At 39.8% G+C, this 25,416-nt stretch overlaps 1 long non-coding RNA gene across 1 annotated transcript in view; it reads left to right on the plus strand.

Annotated features, from left to right (window-relative positions):
- Positions 1-314: 314 nt before the first annotated feature.
- The window catches only part of LOC144231043 (uncharacterized), a 256,246-nt gene continuing 231,144 nt past the window's right edge, over positions 315-25,416 (plus strand). Inside the window, exon 1 of the long non-coding RNA XR_013334966.1 lies at positions 315-400. This is a non-coding gene — a long non-coding RNA (uncharacterized LOC144231043). The remainder of the gene's footprint in view (positions 401-25,416) is intronic.

Consider the following 25,416-nt stretch of genomic DNA (forward strand, 5'->3'; position numbering starts at 1 on the left):
TTAGACAATGCCAAGAATTGTCTAAATCTGTAGTGTGTCCTCAAGGACCTTGACTTTGAGTTAGGCAGACAGATACATTATTTATGAAGATGTAAATATCTAGATAGGATACCATGAGTACCAAATGTCTGGAAGAGGCTGTAAGTGCTGCTGGAATTCATGCCATGCCTGTGGAGGTCAGTGCTCCAAGGTTTTACAAAGAAGCTAGTCCTACCATGTCTGAAATGGAATGGTTGAAGGGTGGAGCACTGAGGTCTGAGTCATGTGGATGGATGGGAAGACGGCTGTCTGAGATGTTCTTTTCTTTCCAGAGAAACAAGAAGAAGACGGATGACGTCGATGAAGGACAAGCATCATAGGAAGGGACTTCTAATCTTGACCACAAGTTGTGTGACCTCAGGTAGGTCACTACTGTCTTGTTACCTCTTTTGCCATATTTGTAAAATAAAGGCTGGCTCACTTTTTGAAATAAGGACCAGTTTTTGAGGCAACAGTTTAGCTGGAAAAGTCTAAGCAATTTGTTTATGAGATAGGAACTATATAGATTATTTTCTGCTCAGTAATAAAATCATCAAAAGATCATCATTCTAAGGTACTGTCAGTTTATAATCATGATCAGAGGATGGCTTTGGTAAAGGGCTGTAACATATATGCTGAGAAACATGGTGAAATGGAATGCAAAAAACTAGGTAAGATTAATAGCAATAGGTCTTAGGTAGTTGCAGGAATGTTTGAGAGTTTAATCAATGAAGTGATAGGATCTAAAATTTAAATTTATAATTCAGTTATCTTCTGAATGTGCAAAGCTCATGTTCTTATGATACAATGAGTTCCCAGACACCAGCTTTTAAGCTAAGCAACGTCCTGGGTTTTAAGTGACACAAGAGATTTGAAGGTGTTAGATTTCAGTAATGACTTCTCATTAAACATTCCTGATTCCCCCACAAGTGAGCTAGAATCCAATTCAAAATAGGCTGCAGTGCATGAGACTTGAAGACAAGAGAAATGCACAGCAATGGTCATAGCAGAAGTGAAATGAGGCAGCACACACCCACAACAGTTCACAGGCTTATGGAGAGTGAGGAGTGATCTGAAAATATACCAGAGAGGAAATGGGTTTGTGAGAAGAGTCTTGGAGGAGAGACAGATATGAATCATGATCATAATTAGACTCAATAGGAACCTAAAAAATGTGACACACAAAACTCAAGGATCTCAATTCTGCTTTAAAGGTAGAAGGAAGTAGAACAAGGATCATGGCACTGGAAACACTATGACCAAATGATCATGTCTCACCTTCAGTTCACATGAAAGAGTTTACGTTGCTCCCCCTGCTACTCCCACCACAAAATATGCACATATTTCTGGGTAAATTCGGTGAAAATTTTTAATTGTTTTTTATTATGGAGGTCAGTCATCCCAGGCCAAGAAAATAACCTACCCTAAAACTGTCTTTGAATGTTCAAAAAGGAATGCAAATATGAAGTTAAGTCTAAACTCTCCATTAAATAGAGAATCCAAATGAAAATAACATTGAAATCATCCTTTTGCTTATGAGATTGAAGAAAAATCATCATGTGTCAGATGGTGTCTGTGCCCGGACCGTATCTCTTTGGCTGACCCCAGATTTTGCCTGCAGACACTTCTTAGACATGCCATCATTTCTTGTGTCTTTGTTGGAGAGCATTCTCTGGATACAGGAGCATGCACAGGACAGATGGAGAGTACATGAAAGATAATGCTTTGAAGTGACTCTCCCTCAAACATTGAGGGTTAAACCATTGAGGGAGATATACTCCCTTGCTTTTCTTTGAGATAATTTTTTTCTTTTCTTCTTAGAGAGAGAAAGAGAGAGAGGGAGGGAGGGAGAGAGAAAGCAGGGGGAGAGGGGCAGAGGGAGAGAGAGAAAATCCCAAGCAGGCACCATGCTCAGTGCAAAGACTGATGCAGAACTTGAGCCTACAACCCTGGGATCGTGACCTGAACTGAAATCAAGAGTCAGATGCCTGACCAACTGAGCCACTCAGGTGTCCCTCTTTGAGATAATTCTAAATTGTGTTCCATGCATCCTTTCTGAACGTCTCCAGAATGATTCACCATAGTTTTCCCATAGAATAAGGTGATTAACTCATTCCAGATTTTTGGTGACTGTCCCAATTTTAGTATGGAAAGTCGTGTGTCAAGGGAATCTTCTCAATTCCACATAACCTGGGATAGTTGACCACTCTACCATAAAGGTAGCCAGATAGTCTTTCTCTTTATTTGTTTCCTTCTTTTCATGTCTCACTTCCCCACTCCCTCACAGTGATTCCTGGCATTGTCTCCTAAACAAACTACTGCATACTTAGAATTACAAATTTTTTACCAATGTCTTTCATCTGCACTAGATTCTAATTATTAGGTAAGAGCCCTGTTTTACTCAATACAGTCTGTCCACAGACTCTAACACAGTGCATGAAGCATAGTTAATACTCAAAAAATATTAGCTGAATGAGAATGGACTTCGTATCATTAACCAAGCAGATTTGATAGACATTATTTGCTGCTGCGTGTCAATGCCAGTTTATTTGTTTCTCCTGAGTTTCCATAGATACCTGCCAGCCACATTGATCATGCTGTAGGTGATTAGGAATAATTTTACAGAAATGATGTATTACTTAAGTCTTTTACATCTTTTGGTCACCATGCTATAATGCATCCCAATATAAAAGTTTAAGAAAATACAAATGGAATAATGACAAAAATCAACATGTAAGTAGTCTTACCAAGTGCTTTGGTATATGTTTTCTCCTTTAATCCTCAGAGTAATCTTACCATTTAATATAATTATTCCCAGTTTACAGAAGGTTAAATCTTAGGATTGTTTGCTCATAATCACACACCCAAGTTTTCACCACTTACCCCCTGTCTTTCTTATAGCATTATGGGATCCACTGTAACTAGCTTGCACATAATCTCCCAAACCCACCCACAATCATAGAATTTTATGGAAAGCAAAATTCCAGAGACAAAAAAAAAACATGGGCCACAGTGAGTTTGGTCTTCCTGTTAGTTTTTCACTGCATTAATAAAAAATACTCAGTCCCACTCATAGTAATATCTTTGCCATCATCTTCCTCACAAACACTTGAGAGACTGCAGATCTTTGTCATTCAGCATCATTTAATTTCCTGAATAAAGAAACAGAACAAAACAAAAATCTGGCTTAGGTATACATTTATAGTTGATTTTAATTTCCTGTTTGCTCTTACAATTAAGATTTTCCTTAGTTTGCTTGTGAAAACCATGAGTGCTTGAAATATATTTTCTGTCCATGTGGCTTTTCTCGTCTTAAAACAGCAAGCAATCATACAAGACAATAGTGTCAACAGATAATTTTCTTATTAATTACTTTTTGGATCATTTAGGTACTTAAATTTGGTTATAACACACATTTTATGCTAGTATTTGTCAGATAGAAAGAGAACATGCAGCTAAAATTCCGAGTCCTGCTGCCGAGTCTGATCATGGAGTATAAGAAAAATTAAAATGATAAAGAATGTTTCAGATGTTCATTTGCAAATGCATGGCATTTCTTTTCTAATTTTAAAGGGAATATGTACTCATTAAAAAAAAATACAGGGGCACTTCCCTTCATGACTTTTCTGTACCACCTTGACCACCACTTCTACCCCTAAGTCATCTCCCTCCCCAGTGGTACTCATGCTAGTAGTTTGAGGCGTGTGTGTGTGTGTGTGTGTGTGTGTGTGTGTGTTTCCAGAAAGAGAGAGAAAAATAATAGATATAGAGCACAATACAATATGTCTTTTAAATTTGACACATTGGTATATCATAAACATCTTTCCTTACTGGTAAATATAGATCAAACTCATGCTTTTTTAATAGCTTCATCGTGTTTTATGGAATGCTTACTTTGTAGCTTAATTATTATCCTATTGACAGATACTTTGACAGAAATATTAACAGCTATCTCCAATATTTCTCCATTATATACTATTCTACAGACAACACCTCATATTTGTATCATCTCTGTGCTCCTGTGTGCTTTACTATAGGAGAGAGTCTGAGAAGAGGAATATCTGGTTCAAAGGGTCTGCTTTTAAAATGTTGACAGCCTGTTCAATTACCTTTCAAAGGCTGTGAAAAAGTATGTTCCTACCACATATTGTGTGGGTCTGATTATTTCCTTACACCCTCACAAGCATAAATATTATGAAATAGCTTTGCTTGGGTTCCTGGGGAAGCAGGTCCCGAGACAAATATGGGCAGATGAAATAAAAAACCTGAAACACTGAGGAAAGCAATTCATAATTCCAAGTAGAATGTGGATAGTTAGAATTAGTTGGTTCTTTTTCTACCATAAGCTTTTTGATTATATCTTTAAACCATAGGATTTATTCAAACCCTAAAGTTAGAGAAGCTTTCTTCCTGCTTTACAGTTGTATGAGTGATTGCCTCCAACTTTGAGCCGTCAGGGAAGGTTTCATGGAGGAGTACTCTTGATTTGATCTTTGGCACATGGTTTAGATTTCTCTGGGGAGAGAAGAGGGCTATGGCTGTTCAAGGCTGTGAGAAGTATATAGTCTCTCTGGCAAGTAGTCAGGGGTGAAGAATGAAAGGGATATTGAAACTGAAAGTTCACAGTCACATGTTGTCACTAGCCACATTTTCTGTTCCAGTGCTAGCTTTCACCTTCTTTTCCCAGCATTAACTGAAGGTGGAGACACTGAAAAAGCTGATTCTGCTTATTCTTGGGAGGCTTCTTCCAAGCTGTTACAAAAGAAGATCAATCCACAGGTCCTTCTAACCCCCCAGTTTTGGCTTCAATCTGTTGTAATATCTAAATTCTCATTGTTAGGATTATGGTTTCAATTTAAGACATAGAAGTCACCCTTGTAAGGATATTTATAAAATTGGCAATGGTGGTTGGGTTAGCAACAAAGATGATACAACTTTACTATGAATTCACTCATTGGGGTTAAGGTAGAAGATTATAGATATTTCTTAGATGTCAAAGAGAAAAGGTGGAGTGGGCTCAAGCAGTGGTTGTTGGCCTGGGTTTCCTGAACTCATTGGAGTCTAAGAACTTTAGGGTATGGTGTTGATGGTGGTGGTGGTGATGATGATGATGATGATGATGTCGTCAGTGATTTCAATAAGAGAAAAAGCAACAACAAAAGTGACTACAAAAAAAGTTAGAATTCACTGAGTGCTTATGTTGGACCTTTGTTTACATACATTAATTCATTTCATCCTTACCACACCTTGTGGAGTTGATTTTATTACTCCCATTTTATAGATGAGGGAACTGGGACTTGAAGAGGTAAAGTAATTTGTTGAAGATTGCCAGATAGTAGGGGGCAGAACTAGGGTCTGAACGCTGTTAGTATGATTCCGAAGTCTGTGACTTGAAAACACCAGGTCACCAAAGCGACAACCAAAACAAACATTACTTTACATCACTTTTATGTACATTCAGGCCTCGGTGCAGAAGGGGATCAGTCCAAATATGGGTCAGATAGTGGCAGAGCCATGACTCTGCTCTCCTTCTGTGGCTGTTTTCAGTTGTGGAAGCTGTGAGTACCTGGGAACACCCTGGCTGTATCCGTTTTTTTCTCCCTTTGTAGTTCCTATAGTGGGTTATGCTCTGCAGTGGTTTTCTCCTGGTCATGTGTGCCCTACTCATGAGTCCTGCTGATATCTTGCCCATCTTTTCCATGTATTGCTATGTCTAAACAACAGGGCAGAGAAAGAGAAATGCTGCTAATTAGGGCATTCTAGGAATAGGTACATTCTAGTTTATGTTGCACTATAATTATGTTCAGCAGTTGGAAGCAGGTTGAGGTTACCATGATGGATTATTGCTCTAGTGCTGTGGTGCCTTACCATGGATGATTTTATCTCTCCAGGGACAATATCTGGAGATATTTTGATTCTCACAGCTAGGGATGGGGAGTGCTTCTGGCGTCAAGTGGGTAGAACTTAGGGATGCTACTAAATATCCTACAGTGCACAGACAAAGAATTATCTGACTCAAAAAGGTCAGTAGTGCCAAGGTTGAGAAACCCTGTACTAATAAAACATGTTGGGAACTAATGTAATTTTTACATGTTCTACATGACAATCAGCAGAAAGTGAATATATTTTCATGTTCCCCTCTCAAAGCTTTTGTTCATTCTTGCACAGTAGTCATGGCAATTATATGTGAAAATGTGGTTCACTCACACAGAAGGTCTTCTTCCTCTCTCCCTATCCTCCTTTTCATCTTCTCCCCCTTCTTCTCCTAGCCATTCTCTTTTCCTTATCCTCCTCTTCCTCCTCCTCCTCCTCCTTTCACATGCTTGGGTTGCATTTGTTTCCTGGAAGAAGAGATAGGGGATTCATACCTTCTCTTATGCTGAGTTTAAGAACAGCAGGAGTGTCCTTCAGAGCCATCTCCCCCCACCTCCCGCCATAGTATCTAGTTAAACAAAACTGGAAAAATCCAGTTTCTTCAAACCTAATTTGGCATTAATTCTTTCATATCTTGTTTACCTGTGTGGAGGCATAAACAATGATTGGCAAAAGCAGGACAAATAGATGGAGGCAGTGTTGGGGTCATGTGGCCAATATGTGACAGCAGTTCTACAGTAACATCAAGAGTCCTTGGAGAAGATGCCCTTTCCTCTCATGAAATCACATGGGATCAGATGATAAATCTTTCCAGGCAGTCTGTTTGTCTTCCCTGTTTTTACAAAGTCCTGTTCTTAAAAAGTCTCTAAAAGAAATCCTGAGACTTTATTCTTACAACCCTTCTAGAAGAAATGTCTATAACTTTCATTTTTGACTATAATTAGCCAAGTAAACATAATGTTCAGTTAGCCTGTCTTATCTATATGTCTATGTTGCAATTTGAAGTTTTCTAGTTTTGTTGTTCCTTATCTATACATGTATATCTATAATCTATGTATACAATGCTTGAATAACATGAAATCCTGTTTCAATTTTTCTAAATAAATCACATCTTTGGCCCTTGCCTGCAGACCCTATTTCCAACCCTTTAATCACATATCTATGATATTCCTGGAATACTTGTTATAAATACAAATTCCTGGGCCTTACTCCTTAAGTATCCTCAAAGGTGTAGGGCTCTGGGAATATGTAGTTTCACAGTATTCCCAGGCGATTTTTATGCTCTGAAAGTTTCAAGAACCACCGGAATAGCAAGATGGCCTTCTTTCAGCATGAGTGTTTCTAGCTGCCCTGGATAGTAGCTTTGCTTTTCATATTACCTGGCTGTCTTACCTAGGTAGGTCTATGTTCTCCTTGGCTTTGGTTATCTATCCACAGAAAAAATGCAGATACTTCTCTTCTTAGCATATAACAAGAGCCTTCAGAGAAATTGGATGCATAGTGTTGTTACTGAAAGAGCACATAACTCTTTGGAATATGTATTTTTTTCTTTTTAGGGAGAAATAGCTGAAGGTGAATACATCTGTTTCCATTTGGGACCTGGTTGCTTCAGTTAGTTTTTGCCTCATCACTGGACATTTTTCTTGTTACAATAGCAGACACACTGCTAATATTGGAGTGTATTTTATAGTATTTAGGTGATCACTTCCTTTTTCTCTTTCTTTTTTTTTTAAGTTTATTTTTGAGAGAGAGAGCATGAGCAGGGGGTGGGGGCAGAGAGAGAGGGAGAGAGAGAATCCAAAGCAGGCTTCATGGTATCAGTGTGGAGCCTGACGTGGGGCTCAAACTTACAAACTGTGAGAGTATGACCTGAGCGGAAGTCAGATACCTAACCGACTCAGCCACCCAGATGCCCCATGTGTTTTATTTTGATTCTTATGGTGGCAGTTTCTAAAAGAGAGCCAGGTTTTTAAAAGACCCCATTTGTAAAGTGTTTGCTTCAAGTCAGTTCTCTTTTGGGCATGATATGCTGTATAACTTCTAGCATTACTGGAGCTAACAGTGGAGAAGGTGAGTTATGGAAGAAACAGAGTAGATTCATAGACCATCAAATGATCCCTTAGCCTTCTGCACAGGAGGGCCTAAAAAGAATGCCTCAGAGAAGAGAGCAATTGGATCAGCTCCACCAAAACTGTATATTTTCTTTTTTTTTTAAACTGTGTATTTTCATGATGCTACAGTCTTGGTTTATAGAAACTTGAGATTTGATGGCTTCAATTTCTGTATTCTATGTACCAATAATTCAAACTACAGTAACAGTCCTGGGGATCTTTAACAAACCTGGTACAAAGTTTCAAGATCATGGTGTATTGGGGCTCTAAGCTGTATAGATTAAAGATCCTGATAAAAGGTACCCAGGAGGTCAGGAAAGATGACTCTGCTTCCTGTTATTGTTTTTTCTTACTGAAAGCACTTTTTGTTTAAAGGTTTGTTTTTACTTTGAGCATTCTATTAGGCTTGATGATATGAAGATGTAATTAATTATCACACATTTAATGTAATATGTGCATTCCTAGCATACATTGAGGAATCATTAAAGTCCCTGCTAGGGATTCTCCCTTGTGGTCAGGGACAGTTTATTGTCCACACACTAGTGAGTCAACCATGGCCGGCTGGGCCCCATAGGTCTAGAAGCCTTTACTGTTCTTGGAACCATTCTCAGAAAAATTTTCTGCACTTTGCTGCCTTAGGCAGGCAGTGCCCTGAAGACATCCCCTGTCCATTTTCCTGCTGGATGATGTTGGAGGTCAGGGCTCAGTGTGGAATCTGCTTTTCTTGGATGTCAAAAGAAGTGTTAGAATGGGAACTAACTTACTTGGAGCCTAACCTAATGAGGGAAATAGAGGCATAATCCTTCTAGATGTGAGTATCACCACAGGTGAGAGGGGATGTTCAGAGAGACCCCACAGGACCACTATGGGACCATCTAGAACAGATGAGCTAAATATAGATACATATCAATACTTGAATTCATTTAAGAAGGAGCGTAGTAGGAAGGACAATACAATATTGAAAACACTATGCTGACTGCTTTCTCTTCAAGCCAGTGATGGCCACTGGCACTGCATTCCCCTTTGCTGTGAATACCATATGCTAATCATGACTAGAGTTATTGAAATCTTACCATTTGGTAGCCTTTTTTAAGTCCTACAACAATCTCTAGTAGTAGGATCCTGCTGTCTTTCCTCTTTTCAGATAGGAAATGGAGGATTAACAATATTAACTCTTCTAAGATCACGTAGCCAACAGTGGTGGGCCTGATCCTGACCCAGGCTACCTTTAGAGCTTATGCTCCTAACCACAACATACACAGTCTCCTTAGGGAGAAGAACTGGGGAAACATGCAAGCAAATAAATGTGAGTATATCTAACTTGTTTTTGTGGGGGATTATTTAAGAAATGTTAATTATTTAGGTTGTCCAGGGCTCTAAAACCTGAAGAGCCCTTCCAGATCTTTTATTTTCAGCTAAGGAAATTAAATTTGCATTGTCAGATACTCCCCATTCCTTCACTTTTCCAGAACTAAACAGTCAACGTTTATTTTATTTATATATTTTTTTTGATTTTTGGAAGGCTAGAGTGACCCAAGTCATTTTGTTAGCTTATATTACTTGGCATCTTGCCAAGTCTCACCTAATCCTTGTGTATGCTGTGTTGGCCCTGGCTGGGTATGGTCTGTTGGAGGAAGAAATGGGGTGGGGACAAGTATACTTTATTACTTAGATGTCCTAATGCCCATGCAGGAGAATGACTATGATGATAGAATGACTGGTTTCCTCAGTGGATGCCCCAAATTCTTTAGACTCAGGACACAGTTTATTCTTCCCCTCACATTCTGTATACTTATCATTGGTTCTAGAGAGGTGTTTACCTTTCCTTGATCATTTATTTCCTGTTTAGCTATGATAAAATTATTGCTTGCATTTCCTATCCAACCCCTGAAACTTAGAATTAGTCTGTTAGGACAATGTTTACATTTCCTGTTTGTTTGTCTCCTGAAATCAGCTCTGCATAATTATATATTTAGCTTTTACCCAGTGGTTAGGGCTGTGTGACTTTACCCCAGCTAAACATGGGTGTTTTTATTCTCATTTCCTTATCTACTTATTGTTTTCAAAACAGAGTTGGTCTGGACTTTCTTAGATTCTAAGCTGGGTAATATATTAAAAATTTCATTCAACTTTGAATTCCAGGTGCTTCAAACTTGGCAGGTGCTTAATAAAGATTTGTTAAGGGGTGCCTGGGTGGCCAGTTGGTTGAGCATCCGACTTCAGTTCAGGTCATGATCTTACGGTTCATGGGTTCAAGCCCCACGTCGGGCTCTGTGCTGACAAACAGCTCAGATCCTGAAGCCTGCTTCAGATTCTGAGTCTCCCTCTCTCTCTGCCCCTCCCCTGCTAATGCTCTGTCTCTCAAAAATAAATAAATGCTAAAAATTTTAAAATAATATGTTAAATAGAATTTAAGATGGATTAAAGATTAGATTCTTCAGATAAGGAACTTCATAATCAACTACAAGTGGAAGATTTCCTATTATTCAGTGTTTTGCACTGTCTTGGAAGTCTACCATGGTTCTACATTCCATATACTATTGTTTTATGATGTTGATTTGCACAGGCCTGTATTGTGTAGTAGTGTCTGACTGGTAATGTTTGCCAAATAGGAGGAATCTTTCATTTGCAGTCAGTGATTCAAATATGTTTCCATAACAATCCTTTTGTTTGCTTCCTTGGTCTATTTTTAGTAATTTTTTTTTGAGGCTTGCTCAGAAACCAGACTGTCACATCTTGCGTATTTAAATTTTCACACAACTTCCTTTTGCGTATCATTTGATCATTTGTCTGTACAAGTGGAAGAGCCAGCTTTATCAGTGCCTACCTAAAAGCATGTGGGCCAGTTTTGAATATGTATTTAGGAGGCACTACTAACAACAGTAATACTAAACCCCATGGATTTTACTATTTCTGACACTTTTGAACAATATTCAGGGTAAAAGCTAACAATAGTTGATGACATTGGTTAATGAGTAGTTGACCAAATGTACAGTTTATAGATGCAGTCTAAGAGATCTAAAGTTGAAAAAAAAACTGCGGCAATTACTTGACTAAATTATCTTTCCTTGATCAGACTCTTCTGGATAGTTGTATGTCAGAACTTAGTGTTCTTTCAGTATATAAGTAAGATTTATTTGTCCAGTGTTTATTTTTATGTAAACCATTAATTATGAGTTATCAAGATGACACTGAGTGATACAGAGGCATCTTGTATCCATTCCAGACATGCTCTCAATTATCTTCTGCTCTATGCTAATCTTGTGTAAGATGAAACAGTTTGGGACTTTTTAAGGGTTCCAGTAAACACTTTCCATGCTGATTGTAGTGGAAAGAACATTGTCCTGGGCCTCCAGAAACCTGGGTGTTAGGTTCTGCTCTATGCCAACCATCTATGTGATTTTTAGAAAACCTTTTCACCTCAGGCCTCCATTTACTAACCTGTTAAGATAACATAAAGGTTGAATTAAATGACCTTTCATAATGCATCCAGCATAGACATGCTATGCATTAAAGCTATTTTATTTATATCCCTGAGTCTGGAAAGATATTATCTTCTTGAGCAATGGAACATGGAGCTACTCTTTAAGTAGCAAAGGTGAACCTGAGGCTGTCCATTGCCTTTAATCCAATCAGGAAACCCTGGACACTGCCTTCTGGGAGCATAAAAGATAAAATAACTAATAAAGATGTGATGTCTGTGGTAGTGTGAATAATGATCACTTACTGAGTTCCAGGTGATTTGTGCAGTTTTCAGATATCATCTTATTTTCACCACATTCCTGGGAGGTAGATTTTACATGAGAGAAAATTGAGGATTAGGAAATTCAGTAACTTGCCAAAGAGCATGAGCCTGGTAATTGTCCAAACAAGGTTCAAATCCAGGTTTTGCTTAAGTCTAACAGCCCATCTTGATCTGCAAGGGTCTATTGCCTCTATCTGCCAAACTCACTCTCCTTCATTTAACCAATACTTAACTGTAAGGCATTGTGTACTGGGCAGTTCTCTAGAACAGATAATTGAGATAGATTACAAAACAGAGAAAAAGCCTTCCTTCAGTGCAGCTTACATCCTAGCAAGGGCGAATAGTATCAGTAGACATAATTAACACATAACTACCTGGTGTGTTAGCAGGTGGTAAGTGCTATGGAAAACAAGGCCAAGCTGGGTGAAGAGAACTGGGAATGTGTGCGAATAGGGTGCGGAGGGTTGCAATTTTGAACTGGGTGGTCAGGGTGGGCATTGTTGGGATAGGGACTTTTGATAAAGGACTTGAGAGAGGTGAAGAATTGAGTTGCATGCACAGCTGGTAGAAGAGCATTCTTGGGCGGAGAGAACAGCAGGGTCCTGAGTGAGGAACGTGCTGGGTTTAGCACGTCAGATATTTATGACAGTGTAAATAGCCACAATAAAGAGAACACTGAAAACCTAATGTGGACACTTCCATTCTCGCTCATGGTTCTGTTTATTTTAGAGGCAGGATGACTTCTTTCTTATCAGTGTGCTTCATCCTGCTTACCCAACCGTCTACTTGAGGAGCTTTGTTTCTCACAAGATGCTTTTCAGCCTTCATTTTACTTGGCTGTAACAGGTGTTCTCAAACCTTCTGATCTCCAGACACTTTTGTACTCTTAAAAATTGTGGAGGACTCAAAGAGCTGTTGTTCACGTGAGCTGTACATGTAATATATGCTGTATTAGGAATTAGAAGAGAAATTTGAGAAATATTTATTTAATTTGTTTAAAGTAATAAACCTGTGGCATGTTAACACAAATAATATATTTTCGTGAAAATTACCGTTTCCAAAATCCCCCCAAATAATGAGAATAATGGCAGTATTTTACATTTTTGCAAAGAAACATACGAAGAAAATCCAGCCTCCCACAGATGGCCTTTTTAGGTAACTGAATATTCTTTCCTGACAATACATTCAAAGTGATAGTTTCTGAAGAGTTAGCTGCAGTGTGGCTTTTTGCATTTTGTGTACTCATGGGTGAATGAGCATGAAAAAAGGACACAGTGTCATAGCGTAAAAATAGTTTTGACTTTGTAACCCCTCAAAAGTGCCTTGGAGATCACCAGGAGTCTCCTGACCACCCTTCGAAGTGTTAATAAGGTGAAGAGAAAATTTCTGCAAAAACAGTTTGGAAAAAATGATGACGCATGAAGAAACCATGAACTTGGAGAACTTTCTAACACATCTGCTTCAGTGTCAGGCAAAGAGATTTTGTTGTCTCTTTGGGCACTTTATTCAAGGATATAAGTCACTGCTATGGGCAGCCAGTGAATACATAACCTAGAAAATGGGGAGACAGTTCTCTCATTACCTCCAGTCCCCACAGAGCTAAAAGTAAAGCAATCAGCCAATCTTCTATTCCCTGGGACAGTGCTGCTTCAACATTCAGGTGCAGCCGAGTTACCTGGGCATCTTATTAAAATGCAGATTTCAGCTCTGTAAGTGAGAGTGGGTTCCAGGATTCTGTGTTTCTCCTCATCTTCCTGGTGATGGTGTTGGTGTGGTTCACAGACCACACTTTGAGTAGCGAGATCTAGAGGTTAAATAGAGTACTCCAAGGATGGATTGACTGTGCATTCCTAGCAAATCCAGTGCTACCCTGCATAGCCAAGCCTGCTAAACTATGCATCATCAGATGATCAGATAGATGATTGAATAAAACTATGGACAGCGCCACTCTCAAAGCAGTCCAGTGGGTCTCGTCTGGCACATGTTGTGATGCTCACAGTCTTTGCCTAACCTACTGCCTCACCCCTCTGAAGGCTTCCAGATCACCTGAAAATATAATTCAAATTCCATACCCTGACTCATAAGACCCTTAACAGTCTGGCCTCTGTGGATCTTTTTGACCTTGATGATGATCATTTCCTGTCATTCACCATGGTGCTGTCACAGTGACAGTGTTTCAGTTTCAGAAGGTGCTTAAATTCTCAGTTTAGGGGCGCCTGGGTGGCTTAGTCGGTTAAGCGTCCGACTTTCGCTTAGGTCATGATCTCACGGTTTGTGGGTTCGAGCCCCGCGTCGGGCTCTGTGCTGACTACCAGCTCAGAGCCTGGAGCCTGTTTCAGTCTGTGACTCCCTCTCTCTCTCAGACCCTCCCCTGCTCATGCTGTCTCTCTCTCTCCTAGAAATAAATAAAACATTAAAAAAAATTAAAAAAAAAATTCTCAGTTAAATTGATGATGGCTTGTCAAATAAGCTTTCTAATTCTTTGCTGGAGGTACAGCAAAGATACAACCCCCCTCAAAAAGAGTTGGAAATAATTTAATAAAAGCAGTAAAGTTGTGAGTTTTTGGATTTTAAAAACACCTGTTCAGTCAGCAGATATTTACTGCATACCTCTCCTGTGTGTCAGGCATCACTTTAGGGGTTAGAGGCATGTCAGTGAACAAAATAAAGATTTCTACTCTTGTGGAGCTGAGTCCAGCACAAGAGAGACACTAAAGAAGAAACAGAATAAATAAATCGTGTAGTACTGATAAAATGTAATAAGTAATGTGGGAAGAACAGTATAACAGAGAAAAAGGGTTTGAGAAACAGAGGTCCAGATGGAAGAGGGAAGATGATGTTTGAGGAAAGACCAGAAGGAGGTTGGAAGTTATCTATTCAGATTATGTTGAGGAAAAGATGTTAGTGCAAAGGTTCTAAGGCTGCCTGGCACATGGGAGGAGCAGGCCGGTGGCCGGACCAGTGTGGCTGGAGCAGAGCAGGTGGGCTGTGTGCTCAACAAGATGATGTGTGTGTGTGTGTGTGTGTGTGTGTGTGTGTGCACGTGCGCACGCGTGCACGCGTATCTACCTGTTTGTCTATCTGGGTGTCTGTATGGAGACACCTATTTTAGATTTTTATGTATAACTTTCAAAAGTTAATTATGGAGTAGAGAGCTATTGTTTAAAGCTCTAGTTTTCCTTGGCTCCTGCTTTCTTGAGAATTAGTTTTAGGGAGAAGTTATTTTAATCTGTGCAATTTTATAACCTGTAAGAACTTATTTTTAAAGTGATTTATTTAACTTGTGTATTGGCAGGAACTGAGTAGTCAAGTGAAAAATGTTTCACTAAGATGACCTGCAACTGGAAATACTGTTGCATGCTTGTGGTGTAGGCCAGCAGGGATCTAAGTGAGTACTTGGCCTCTGTGATGCCCTGGCCTTCCATGTGCCAGTTGTATCTGCCTCAGCAAAATGAGGAAGTCACTTTGGTAGAGTCTCAGTTTCCAGTCAGATTCCACCATCTTCGATAGTGGGATTGTCCTTTTCTCCAGAGGAAGCTATCGCCCGAGCCTGGGAGTGTCTCTGCCTTCTGTGGGTGCTGGGCCATCTGGAGAGTAGAAATGCCTGGTGCTCTGTTGAACAGTATGTAAACGCTCCACACACATTAGACCAGCAGCTTCAGCATCCCCTGGAAACTTGATAAAAATGTAAATGGTCAGGTGGGGCTGAGGGGTGGTACGTAAGCCCTGGAGTGTTTATAAAGAGTGACACCCCGGAAAAAGATGTTCTCAACCCTGGCTATACGGTAGGATCCCTGGGGAATGTAAAATCACAAAATGAGACAGACAACCAATGCCATGGCCCCTGTACCAGGTACTCTAATTTAATTGGTCTCGGGAGAGACCGGGGGCAAAGGTGTCTGTATTAGAACCACTGAGTGATTCTAATGTGTGGACTCACTGGTAGAATGGATTCCTCAAGCCTCAGCACTACTGACATTTTGAACTGGATACTTCTTTATTGTGGGGGCTGTTCTGTGCATTGTAGACTATTTATCAGCATCCCTAGTCTTTATTTACTAGATTTCCATAGAACCCCTGCTCCCAGTTATGACAACCAAAAATATTTCCAGATACTGTCAGTTGTTCCCTGGGTGGTAAAATTGTCCCAGTCGAGAACAACTGCTTTACAGAGCAGTGCTCAGTTTACTGCAACACTGCCCAGTGTAATTGTAATGTTAAGCACGTGTATAATTTTAAAGATTCGAGCTACATTGAAATAAGAAAATAAAACAAGTGAAACTAATGTTAGCAGTATAGTTAGTCCAGCCCAATATATCCCAAATAGCATTTTAATGTGCATTCAGTATAAAAAATATTAATAAGGTATTTTTACATTCTTCTTTCAAGTGTTTAAATCTGGTGTGTGACTCACAGTTACAGCATATTTCAATTCAGACTAGCTACCCTTTGAGTCTTCCGTAGCCAGATGTGGCCAGTGGCTTCTGTATTGGGGTTCAGTGGGCATCAGAATCACCCTGAAGGTCGATTAAAATATAGATTGCTGGGCGGCACTCCCAGAGTGTCTGATTCAGCAGGTGTGGGTTGGGGCCCGAGAACTGGCATTTCCTGATCAGCTTACAGATAATGCTGAAGCTGCTGATCTGGGGACCACACTTGGAAAACCACTACTCCGTAACTGACTGACTAAACCCTCATACCTTTGTTACTCAAAAATACAGTTTGTGGACCAGCAGCAGACCTTGGGGTCTGTAAGAAATGCATAATCTCAGGCTCCACTTCTGACTCATTAAAATGCAAACTGTGTTTTAACCAGAATGTACATGAAAGAACATGAGACTTTCTTGACTAAGAGCCCCCTGTGAGTCTCTATTATAGAGGCCTGTTTGCTTCCTTCTTAGAGCTTTCTCAGTTTTCTCTGTTTTTCCCATTTAACTAAAAAATGTTGGCTTCCCCCCACCCCCCGCCCCATAACCATTCTCTTTCCAGGCCTAGTATGTCTTGTACATAATAGACACCTGCATATCTATGAAATTAATGAGCCTCTAAAAGGAGAGAAGGTTGGGGGCAATGAGTGGATACATTCTTTGGGTTTAGAAATTTAAATAAAAATGTGTTTGGAGAGGAGTTGAACACTGGGGTTCAGAAGCTATTGTGTGGCCCCTGCTGGCCTGGAAGGTGGAATGGCCCTTCTTGTGAACTTCACCTGCACTCAGGGAGCATGGGTGACTAACCTTGAAAGAATTGCCTGTGGGAAGCAGGTCAGATTCCTCTTCCTGGCAAGGTGGATCCACATTCTTTTCCTTTTAGAGCAGTGGTGGTGTGCTACCTGGTTGTGACGTCACACAGCCCCCAGGATGGCCCTTCCTCAGGACTGTGAGTGCCACTCAAGTGTCAGCGACCACACAGGCTTCTTCACACTTGCACAACCAGTTGGCATTCCAGAGGGATCACGTTTGAACTGACTCAGTTCTAAGTCACCAGAGGCACAATTACAGAGTGGAAATTTGGTTTCCAAAGGGAATTACTGATGTTATAATGCCTAAAATACACTTTTTTTCACATATAAAAATAGTCTCTTGACTTGTAGATAAGTTTCATTTTTTCCCTTATGCTTTTAACAACAGAAAATAGTTTCCCCATATCTCTTTGGGAAAAAATAGTGAACCTTATACTTTTCTGTTGAGATTTAGCGTTAAGTGTGAAGTAACCGATGGATTTGTTAACTATGTATCTTAATATACACAGAGAGTTTGTGTGTGGACAGAAGGAAAGATGAAGTAATTCAGTGGTTACTTTCAGAGGAGGCAAATTTTTTAAAAAAGCAGAACTGAAAAACAATTTCATAATATTCTTTGCAATCTACTTCACTGCTTTTTTTTTTTTTTTTATCTCAGCTGTTTTCTTATCATGCCAGGCTTTTGAGAAAATTGAGACGATGTAAGAGTGAAATGTATATTCTATGTGTGTTTTACAGGAAGACTTAACTGAGAAACAGTGGCACTGAGCAAATTAATAAGCTTGATTCCAGTCAGGCAATGGTTGCCCAGGAGTGGCAGCAGAACGGGCCTGGTGTAGGTGACACCGCTGGCTGACATGACACCCGTCTTTGTTAACCTCACTGTCCTAGAGTTGTGTTACAGTGTTTTCTACTTTAAGGACATGTACTTGCAAACACATGTAATTTGTTGTCATTTTTCATTTTAAGCCATTTCTGTCTTTAAATCTGAAAATGGATCAATGGGAGCAGCTCAGTGCCATATAATCGCCGAAACATATTGAATGAATGCTCCATAGGTGTCATAGGCAAGGCTTGTTCACAATTATGATGAAAATAACGACTTTAATCTATGAAAAATATGTCAGGAAGTGAGAAGGGGTAGGTGAGTTTTACTCTAATTTACTCAATGAATTTGGCAGGTTTGGAAACAGGCCATTACTCCAAACTTCCTCATGGGTTAGTGTGGTGGATACCTTTGCTTTATGAAGCTTCTGATAAAAGTTGCCTAATGCATCTCTAATGACTAGAAGGTGGTAATGCTGCTCCCATGCTTTTGGCTCTGATTGCCACAGTTTAGCCACTCATCTGGGGCAACAGCTCTGCTCTGATTCCTTGAGCACGTGTGAAGTTTTCCCACTGTGTCATGCTGCTCTACTGTACCTAATTAGTGAAAATAAAAGTCCTGCTATCCATTGGGTACTGGTGAGGTAGCTTCAAGAATGGGGTACTGGGAACACCTCGCGGTTCAGTCAGTAGAGCTTGCAACTCTTGATCTTGGGGTCATGAGTTCGAGCCCCACATTGGGCGTAGGGTTTACTTATTAAAAAAAAGAATGGGGTAGTATACTAAGAGCTAGTGATTATATGGGCTGGTGGTTATGTAGGGGAAATAGAAAATGAAAATAAAGGGAACCCTTTACAGTCACAAAGCAGGAAGGTCAGCACACTGGTTACAAAGGGTGTTAGGAGAGGAGAAACACAGACTAAATTGATACAAGGGCTGAAAATGAAAATGCTGGTAGTGCTTAGCAGAAAAGTTATGGTAAAGGAAATATTATTTGAAATTGCGCTACCTCTGTACTTTATCTCATGCATCCCTCTGGTAATCCTTCACGACACATTGCACAGATGTTCTTCCCATAATTAGGTGAGGAAGCTGAGGCATGAGATACTTGGTGACAGAATTGACTCTCTGGCTCACACAGAGATAAAGCAAGAACAGAACTTGGATTCTGAATTTTCTTGGAAAGCTCCTCTGGGACGTCTTCTGGCTGTGTGCTTGTTGTGTGTAGTTGTTTGCATTTGCGGGCATTTCACAACCATTTGCAGGAAAGCACTCTGTCTAGGAGGAGAGCTGTGATGTGTAACATCTGTCTCTATCCTTTAAAAAAGGGACAGGGGTGCCTCAATGGCTCAGTGGGTTAAGCGTCCGACTTCAGCTCAGGTCATGATCTCACGGTTTGTGGGTTTGAGCCCCACATCAGGCTCTGTGCTGACGGCTCAGAGCCTGGAGCTGCTTCAGATTCTGTGTCCCCCTTTCTCTCTGACCCTCCCCTGCTCACGCCGTCTCTCTTTCAGAAATAAATAAAAACATTAAAAAAAAGGGGGACAATAGACCAACTTCTGATTTAGGTCTTAGGTGTCTTTCATCTAAAATTTTTCAGTTCACAGTGTTCATTTTAGAGTAAAATAGGCATGGGGCACCTGGGTGGCTCAGTCAGTTAAGCGTCCAACTTCAGCTCAGGTCATGATCTTACCGTTCGTGGGTTTGAGCCCTGTGTCGGACTCTGTGCTGACAGCTCAGAGCGTGAAGCCTGCTTCAGATTCTGTGTCTCCCTCTCTCTCTGCCCTTCCCTGCTTACACTCTGTTTCTCTTTCTCTCTCAAAAATAAACATTAAAATTTTTTTTAAAAAAATAGGCATTATTGCTTCATGTAAGTACTCTGCAATTTAACTACTTTGTGAATTTATCCTCTGGATCTAGTGATGTCTTTTTAACTCGTTGGTGTCAGGCAACCATAGTCACTTAAAAATATATTTCTTTTATTAATAAAATAGTTACCACCATTACTTATTAGTCAATTTTAAAAGTATTTTACAGGTCATAAAGAACCCTCATGGTTTCTAGTTGAAGCAGATAAGTTGGAAAAAAGATCACATGTGTTTAAGCTGAAATTAATCTGTAATAAAGTGGGAGCAAAATGAACAATATCATGTTCAAGTGTTTGAAGTGCATGTCACTGTTTGCTAAGAAAAATATTAATATTTTTGAAGCTTTTGTAAAATGGTTTGATCTCTAGATTGTACATTTTATTACAAACATATTTTTTGCTCTGGTTATTAGTAGTGGGGGAGATGTTTGTAGGGCTAAACGTGCAGAACTTCAACCACATTGGAAAAATAAAGACAAGAACAAATAGGGGCGCCTGGGTGGCTTAGTCGGTTAAGCGTCCGACTTTCGCTTAGGTCATGATTTCGCGGTTCGTGGGTTCGAGCCCCGCATCGGGCTCTGTGCTGACTGCCAGCTCAGAGCCTGGAGCCTCTTTCAGTCTGTGACTCCCTCTCTCTCTGACCCTCCCCTGCTCATGCTGTCTCTCTCTCTCCCTCCTAGAAATAAATAAAAAAACATTAAAAAAAAAAAAAAAGGAAAAATAAAGACAAGAACAAATAGCAACAAATTCTCAGCACGTGCTGACTCACTTGGGACAGTCTGCCTGATTGACCTGTGACATTCACCATGGGTCATCCTCCTTCAGTCAGCCTTCAAGGTAAAAACTATATCCCAGATGTCCTTAGTTTCTCCATTCACTGTCAGCACAGGCTTATTTTAAATCAACTGGTGTTTTCAGCCTGATGTTTTCAGCACCTGTAGGGATAATAAAGTCTGGAAGCTTACTGCCCCCAAACTAAAGCAGGATTTTATAATTGGATTGAAAGGTTTATTTGATTGTATTCTCTAAGCAGTTAAGTCTGAATCTAACCTGGTTACAGAGCTCATGGGTCTGATTCTGTGAGGGAAGTTCAAGAAGACCTATGCAGCTAGTTGTGACTCCCAGGTAAGAAACTTACTGATGTCATCTACTCTTGGTGCGTAGCTGTGCCCACCACTGGGGAGTCTTTATGTCGCGGTTACATTACAGTACATAGATGGCCTGCTAAGGTTGTTTCGTCATGGATATTTTATGTAAGCATAACGAGCATAATATCTAATACCTGGTCCACGTAATGTTCTTCCCATGCCACACCTTCCAGGACTCTAATAAAGCACTACTTTAGAAAGATATAGTTACCAGATTATGTCTTTAAGTGACTCATTCTACTTGCTCACCTTTGAAGATAAAAGTTCAAAGAATTTTCAAGTAGGGGACATTAGTTGATTATAAAGCGATGAAGAAAAATAATTCATTGTATTGAAAGTCCCAAATCTTTGTTTCTCAAATATTTTTGTAGGCTGTATTGCATATATTGTCAATTCAGTCTCATTCATGTTTTACATGAATTTTCCAGGAGGAAGGCAGCTACCTGACTGAGAAATATTTGCTGTGAGTCATTCATGGTGATGGGAGTGGTATAGACATGTTCTTTTGTGTGAAGAATTTGGTGAGGGGAGGTAGAGTTTGAGTATTCTGTTCTGGGTTCCCCATATTTCATTGCATGGTGCAGAGTTTCCCCAAATTGACATACTTATAAAGAATCATTTGAGTACTTTTTACATTTGTGGGCCTCTCCCAGGCAGCTGAATCAGAATTTCCAATGGTAGGATCTGGGAATATGTATTTTTTGCCAGAACCTTAGAGTATTCTTCTGATCATGCAAATTTTGGAACGTCTACCTTGGTGGTTACTGTAGGAATCCTCTTGTCTCTTTAAATTAGTCAATACCTTCAACATATTTTAATCCTTTGAGTACATCTATCCTAGTTTGTTCTTAAAGAGGGGGCAGGGCAAATACTGCTACCTTCATTTTACAGATATGATGTCAACTTACCTAACTAAGCCAACAACTCTTAAGGTTTAGGTGATAAGAAGAGCAGTCATAGCTTTTGGGATAGTGAGGGTTGGATAGCTACCCCCACATAGCTACATGCCTAGGAGTAATGAATGAGAACATGTTTCATATGATAATCTGTGGCATATATGGACATTTGCTAGACATTTATTAGAGAAACAGGCACAAAATATAAGTCTAGTGAAACATCAGTGCACTGTTCTTTGAGGTTTCTTAACCACATGTCATCAGGCAAATTCTCTTGAAGCACACATGGCAACATTTAAAGTTGGATTCTGTGTCCTCCTGAACTATTGGCTATATACTGGCTATTTAGTGACTAGAGCACCAGTGCTCTCTCTAAGGAACTTGGTGTGTAGGCTTCAGTGGGTTCTTGTATCCCATTCAGGCAATGGTGGAGAGTATTTCTAAAACATTTTAGCCAATCCACATTTTTTGAATACTGTTAATTTCATCAGTCAGATTACCTAGTTCTAATATTATGAATGCTATTTATCAAGTCACTAGAAAACCCCTTTATGATTTTCGAGTCAGATTAGACAGACTTCTAGCAGTAAGAACAACTAATTACAACAGAAGTTTTCTTCGGGCCTGCTCCCTCAAGTATGTAAATCTGCTACAACCCACACCCCATTTTTTTAGACTCACTGAGAGAAATGGTAGGTTCAATGTCTGGTGTTTAGAGGGGGGAAACAGGGCACTGAGAGATAGTAGGTACCAAGAGCACATCCTGAGATCAAAATCAAGTGTTTGTAATGGGTGGATAGATTCAGTTATTTAATCAGTCAGGTTTGGTCTAGGTTTCTAGAAAATAGTATAGGGTAGGAAAGAGCAGAGGTCCTATCAAAGTGTGGGCTGGTCTCAATCCAGGGCTCCGGACACTTAACAACTGGACAGTACTTGTTCTGCATCTTTCTCTCTCAACCAAGTCTCTTTTGAGGTGGGCACTGTTAACTAAGGCGTAATGGTGGCTAAAAGTGGAGGGAGGGCTTCAGGTTACCATGGAGTACAAAACAATTTAGTAATGACTCAGAATCCAGTGAGTAGAGGGAGAATAATATCCAACCTATATTTAAGAGGAAAATGTTTTTCTTCCTTTAGTTGGTCCTTAGGGGCAGTGATCGCAAATCTGGGGCAGGAGTAGGGAATAGTATCTACAGAGCAGAAGGGATTTCAAACTAGTCCAAGCTTTTGACCTAAGGCAGGAGATTTAACATAGAATACCTAGGGAAGCCAGCAGGTGATGTACAAACTGAAGCTGGGATGGAGAAGATGGTGATGTAATGAAGAACAGGTACCCTGGTTAGAGGGTCAGCTTTACCTGGGTGTGCCATGTGGGTATCTGGACCTGAAATTTTGTAAATATAGAAACAAGCATCTATCTTTTTAAATGAAGGATCTCCATTTTTGGCAACTAATTTCCAAGATGTAGAATGCTGTGAGAGCTGGAGTCAGTTTCATTGGTGCCAGTTTGTGACATCTAGCCTCAGAAAACTTTTTGGCTGCAAGTACTGCAGGATTCCTGTCTCCTGGGTACTTTGGGGTCTCTTGGTGTCAGTCTGTCTATTTATCTATCTATCTATAATGTTTATTTATTTATTTATTTATTTATTTATTTATTTATTTATTTATTTATTTTAGAGAGACAGAATGCAAGCAGGGGAGGTGCAGAGAGAGAGAGGGAGACCTAGAATCTGAAGTAGGCTCCAGGCTCTGAACTGTCATTCCAGAGCCCAATGCAGGGCATGGATCCACGCACCATGAGATCATGACCTGAGCCAAAATCGGACACTTAACTGAGTGAGCGACCCAGGGGCCCCTCTTTGCATCTTTTTAAATACCACAAAGACTGGGGTAGAAACCAAAGGGAAACAAGTAGCTGGTTAGATAGGGCTTGTCGTTGAAATGAAATCAATTAATCACCTCCCTCTAACCACCTTCTAACGCACCAAAATGAAAAGCAAACAAGCATAAGTGAAACCAAATGAAAGGCAAAAATAACTGCCCCAAACCTCAACTCCCCCCCTCAGAGTCTCCAAGGATGGCATTAGTCACCTACTAAGTTACTCAACAAAAAAATCTGCCAGTGTTTTTTGACTCTTTTTTTTAACCTCAATCTTCACATCTTATGATAATTCAGGTCCAATAAATTTCACCTTCTAAACTTCCACAGTTCTCCTCTCTCCATCCCTGTCACCATTGTTCTATATCATATTCTATTGTATTTTACCTGGATTATTCTAAAAGCTTCCTTATTGGAATTCCTGGTTGATTTCATGAGGAAACAATACAAACAGACTCTGTACATTGTTTTACAGGACTAGGCCTTGGCAAGGGTCTGTGTCCGACTCGACAGATCAGGCTCAGCAGACCCTCCTCACCTGGGGTGAGTGAGGCAAGAGCCCAGAATATTTTTAGCCATGGGTGGGTCTGCTGGATTCATTCCCAGTTCCAGAATTAGAACAATGTAGCACACAGGTCAGTGCTGTCTGTGAAATCTCTTTTTCCCCTTCCAATTTTAATGTGTTAGCACTTACCACATATCTATGTTTTTATGAAAGTAGGGTCATGAGTTAGGCAAGTTTCTGACAAATGTGCAATAATGAGATAAACCAGATCAAACAGTGATTGTTTTTTACCATGTGTCTGACCAATCCCTGGGGCCTATTAGAAGCTTCAATGTCCATTCCTTAACTGGGTTTCAGGCTCATAGATAAAATAATTCATTTTAGATAGAACTTGAATCTGGGGAGGAAGAGATCTTCTCATGGTTGTGTCATCCTCTGGCCTCTAAGGTTGATCTGGCCTTGAGGTCTGTATCTTTCAGGACTGACCTAGAGATGTCCACCCAGGACACAGTCACTGACACTAATTTTTCTAATGCTAACTTGAAGGAGAATGAATGATTATAAAAGTATTAACCAGAGTTTGTAAGTGAATTAAAAACCAGTAAAGGACTCAGATTGGGAAATATCCACTAAACTCGTTTTTAGAAGAGGCCCAATAGTTAGACTGCCTGGATTATAGAGCAACAGGTTATACTAGTTATTAGCTATGAGATCTCAGAAAAGTTATCTATCTGTAATAAGCCTTAATCCTCTCATTTGTACAATAGGGAAAATAACACCTACCCCAAGTTTTGTGATAGGATTAAATAGGTAGGCACATAAGTCTCTTAGTTAGCAAAGTAACCAACAAATAATAGGCATTCGGTGAATTATAACAGCATTATAGTTATTTCTCAATGAAAGTCTATCCCTCCTCTACCTGTATCAATATAAAATCATTATAAGCAAACTCCTAAAAATCAAAATCCATATATTTGGAGGAATCTCAGAAGGATAAAATGTTCTTAGTAACTGTTGAAAGTATAATATATTCTCGTGGTTCAAAATTTAAAAAGCAAAAAAAGGTAAAAGCATATGTATTAATCATCTTTCTCAGCTGGATAACCAATGTGACTGGCTTCTTGAATATCCCACCAGAGAAAACTGATGCATCTACAAGCAGAAGCAAACAGACGTGTTTTTCCTAATTACTTTTCAAAGTGTTTTTGCATCTGAACTTTCCATCTATACCAATATGAAGAGTTATTATTTTCATAAGGAACTGAGATGGTGCTATTTTGATACAAAGATGTCTATTGTAATTTTTCTAAGA

Source organism: Crocuta crocuta, unplaced genomic scaffold (assembly GCF_008692635.1).
Source record: "Crocuta crocuta isolate KB4526 unplaced genomic scaffold, BGI_CrCroc_1.0 scaffold4, whole genome shotgun sequence".
NCBI classification, from domain to species: domain Eukaryota; kingdom Metazoa; phylum Chordata; class Mammalia; order Carnivora; family Hyaenidae; genus Crocuta; species Crocuta crocuta.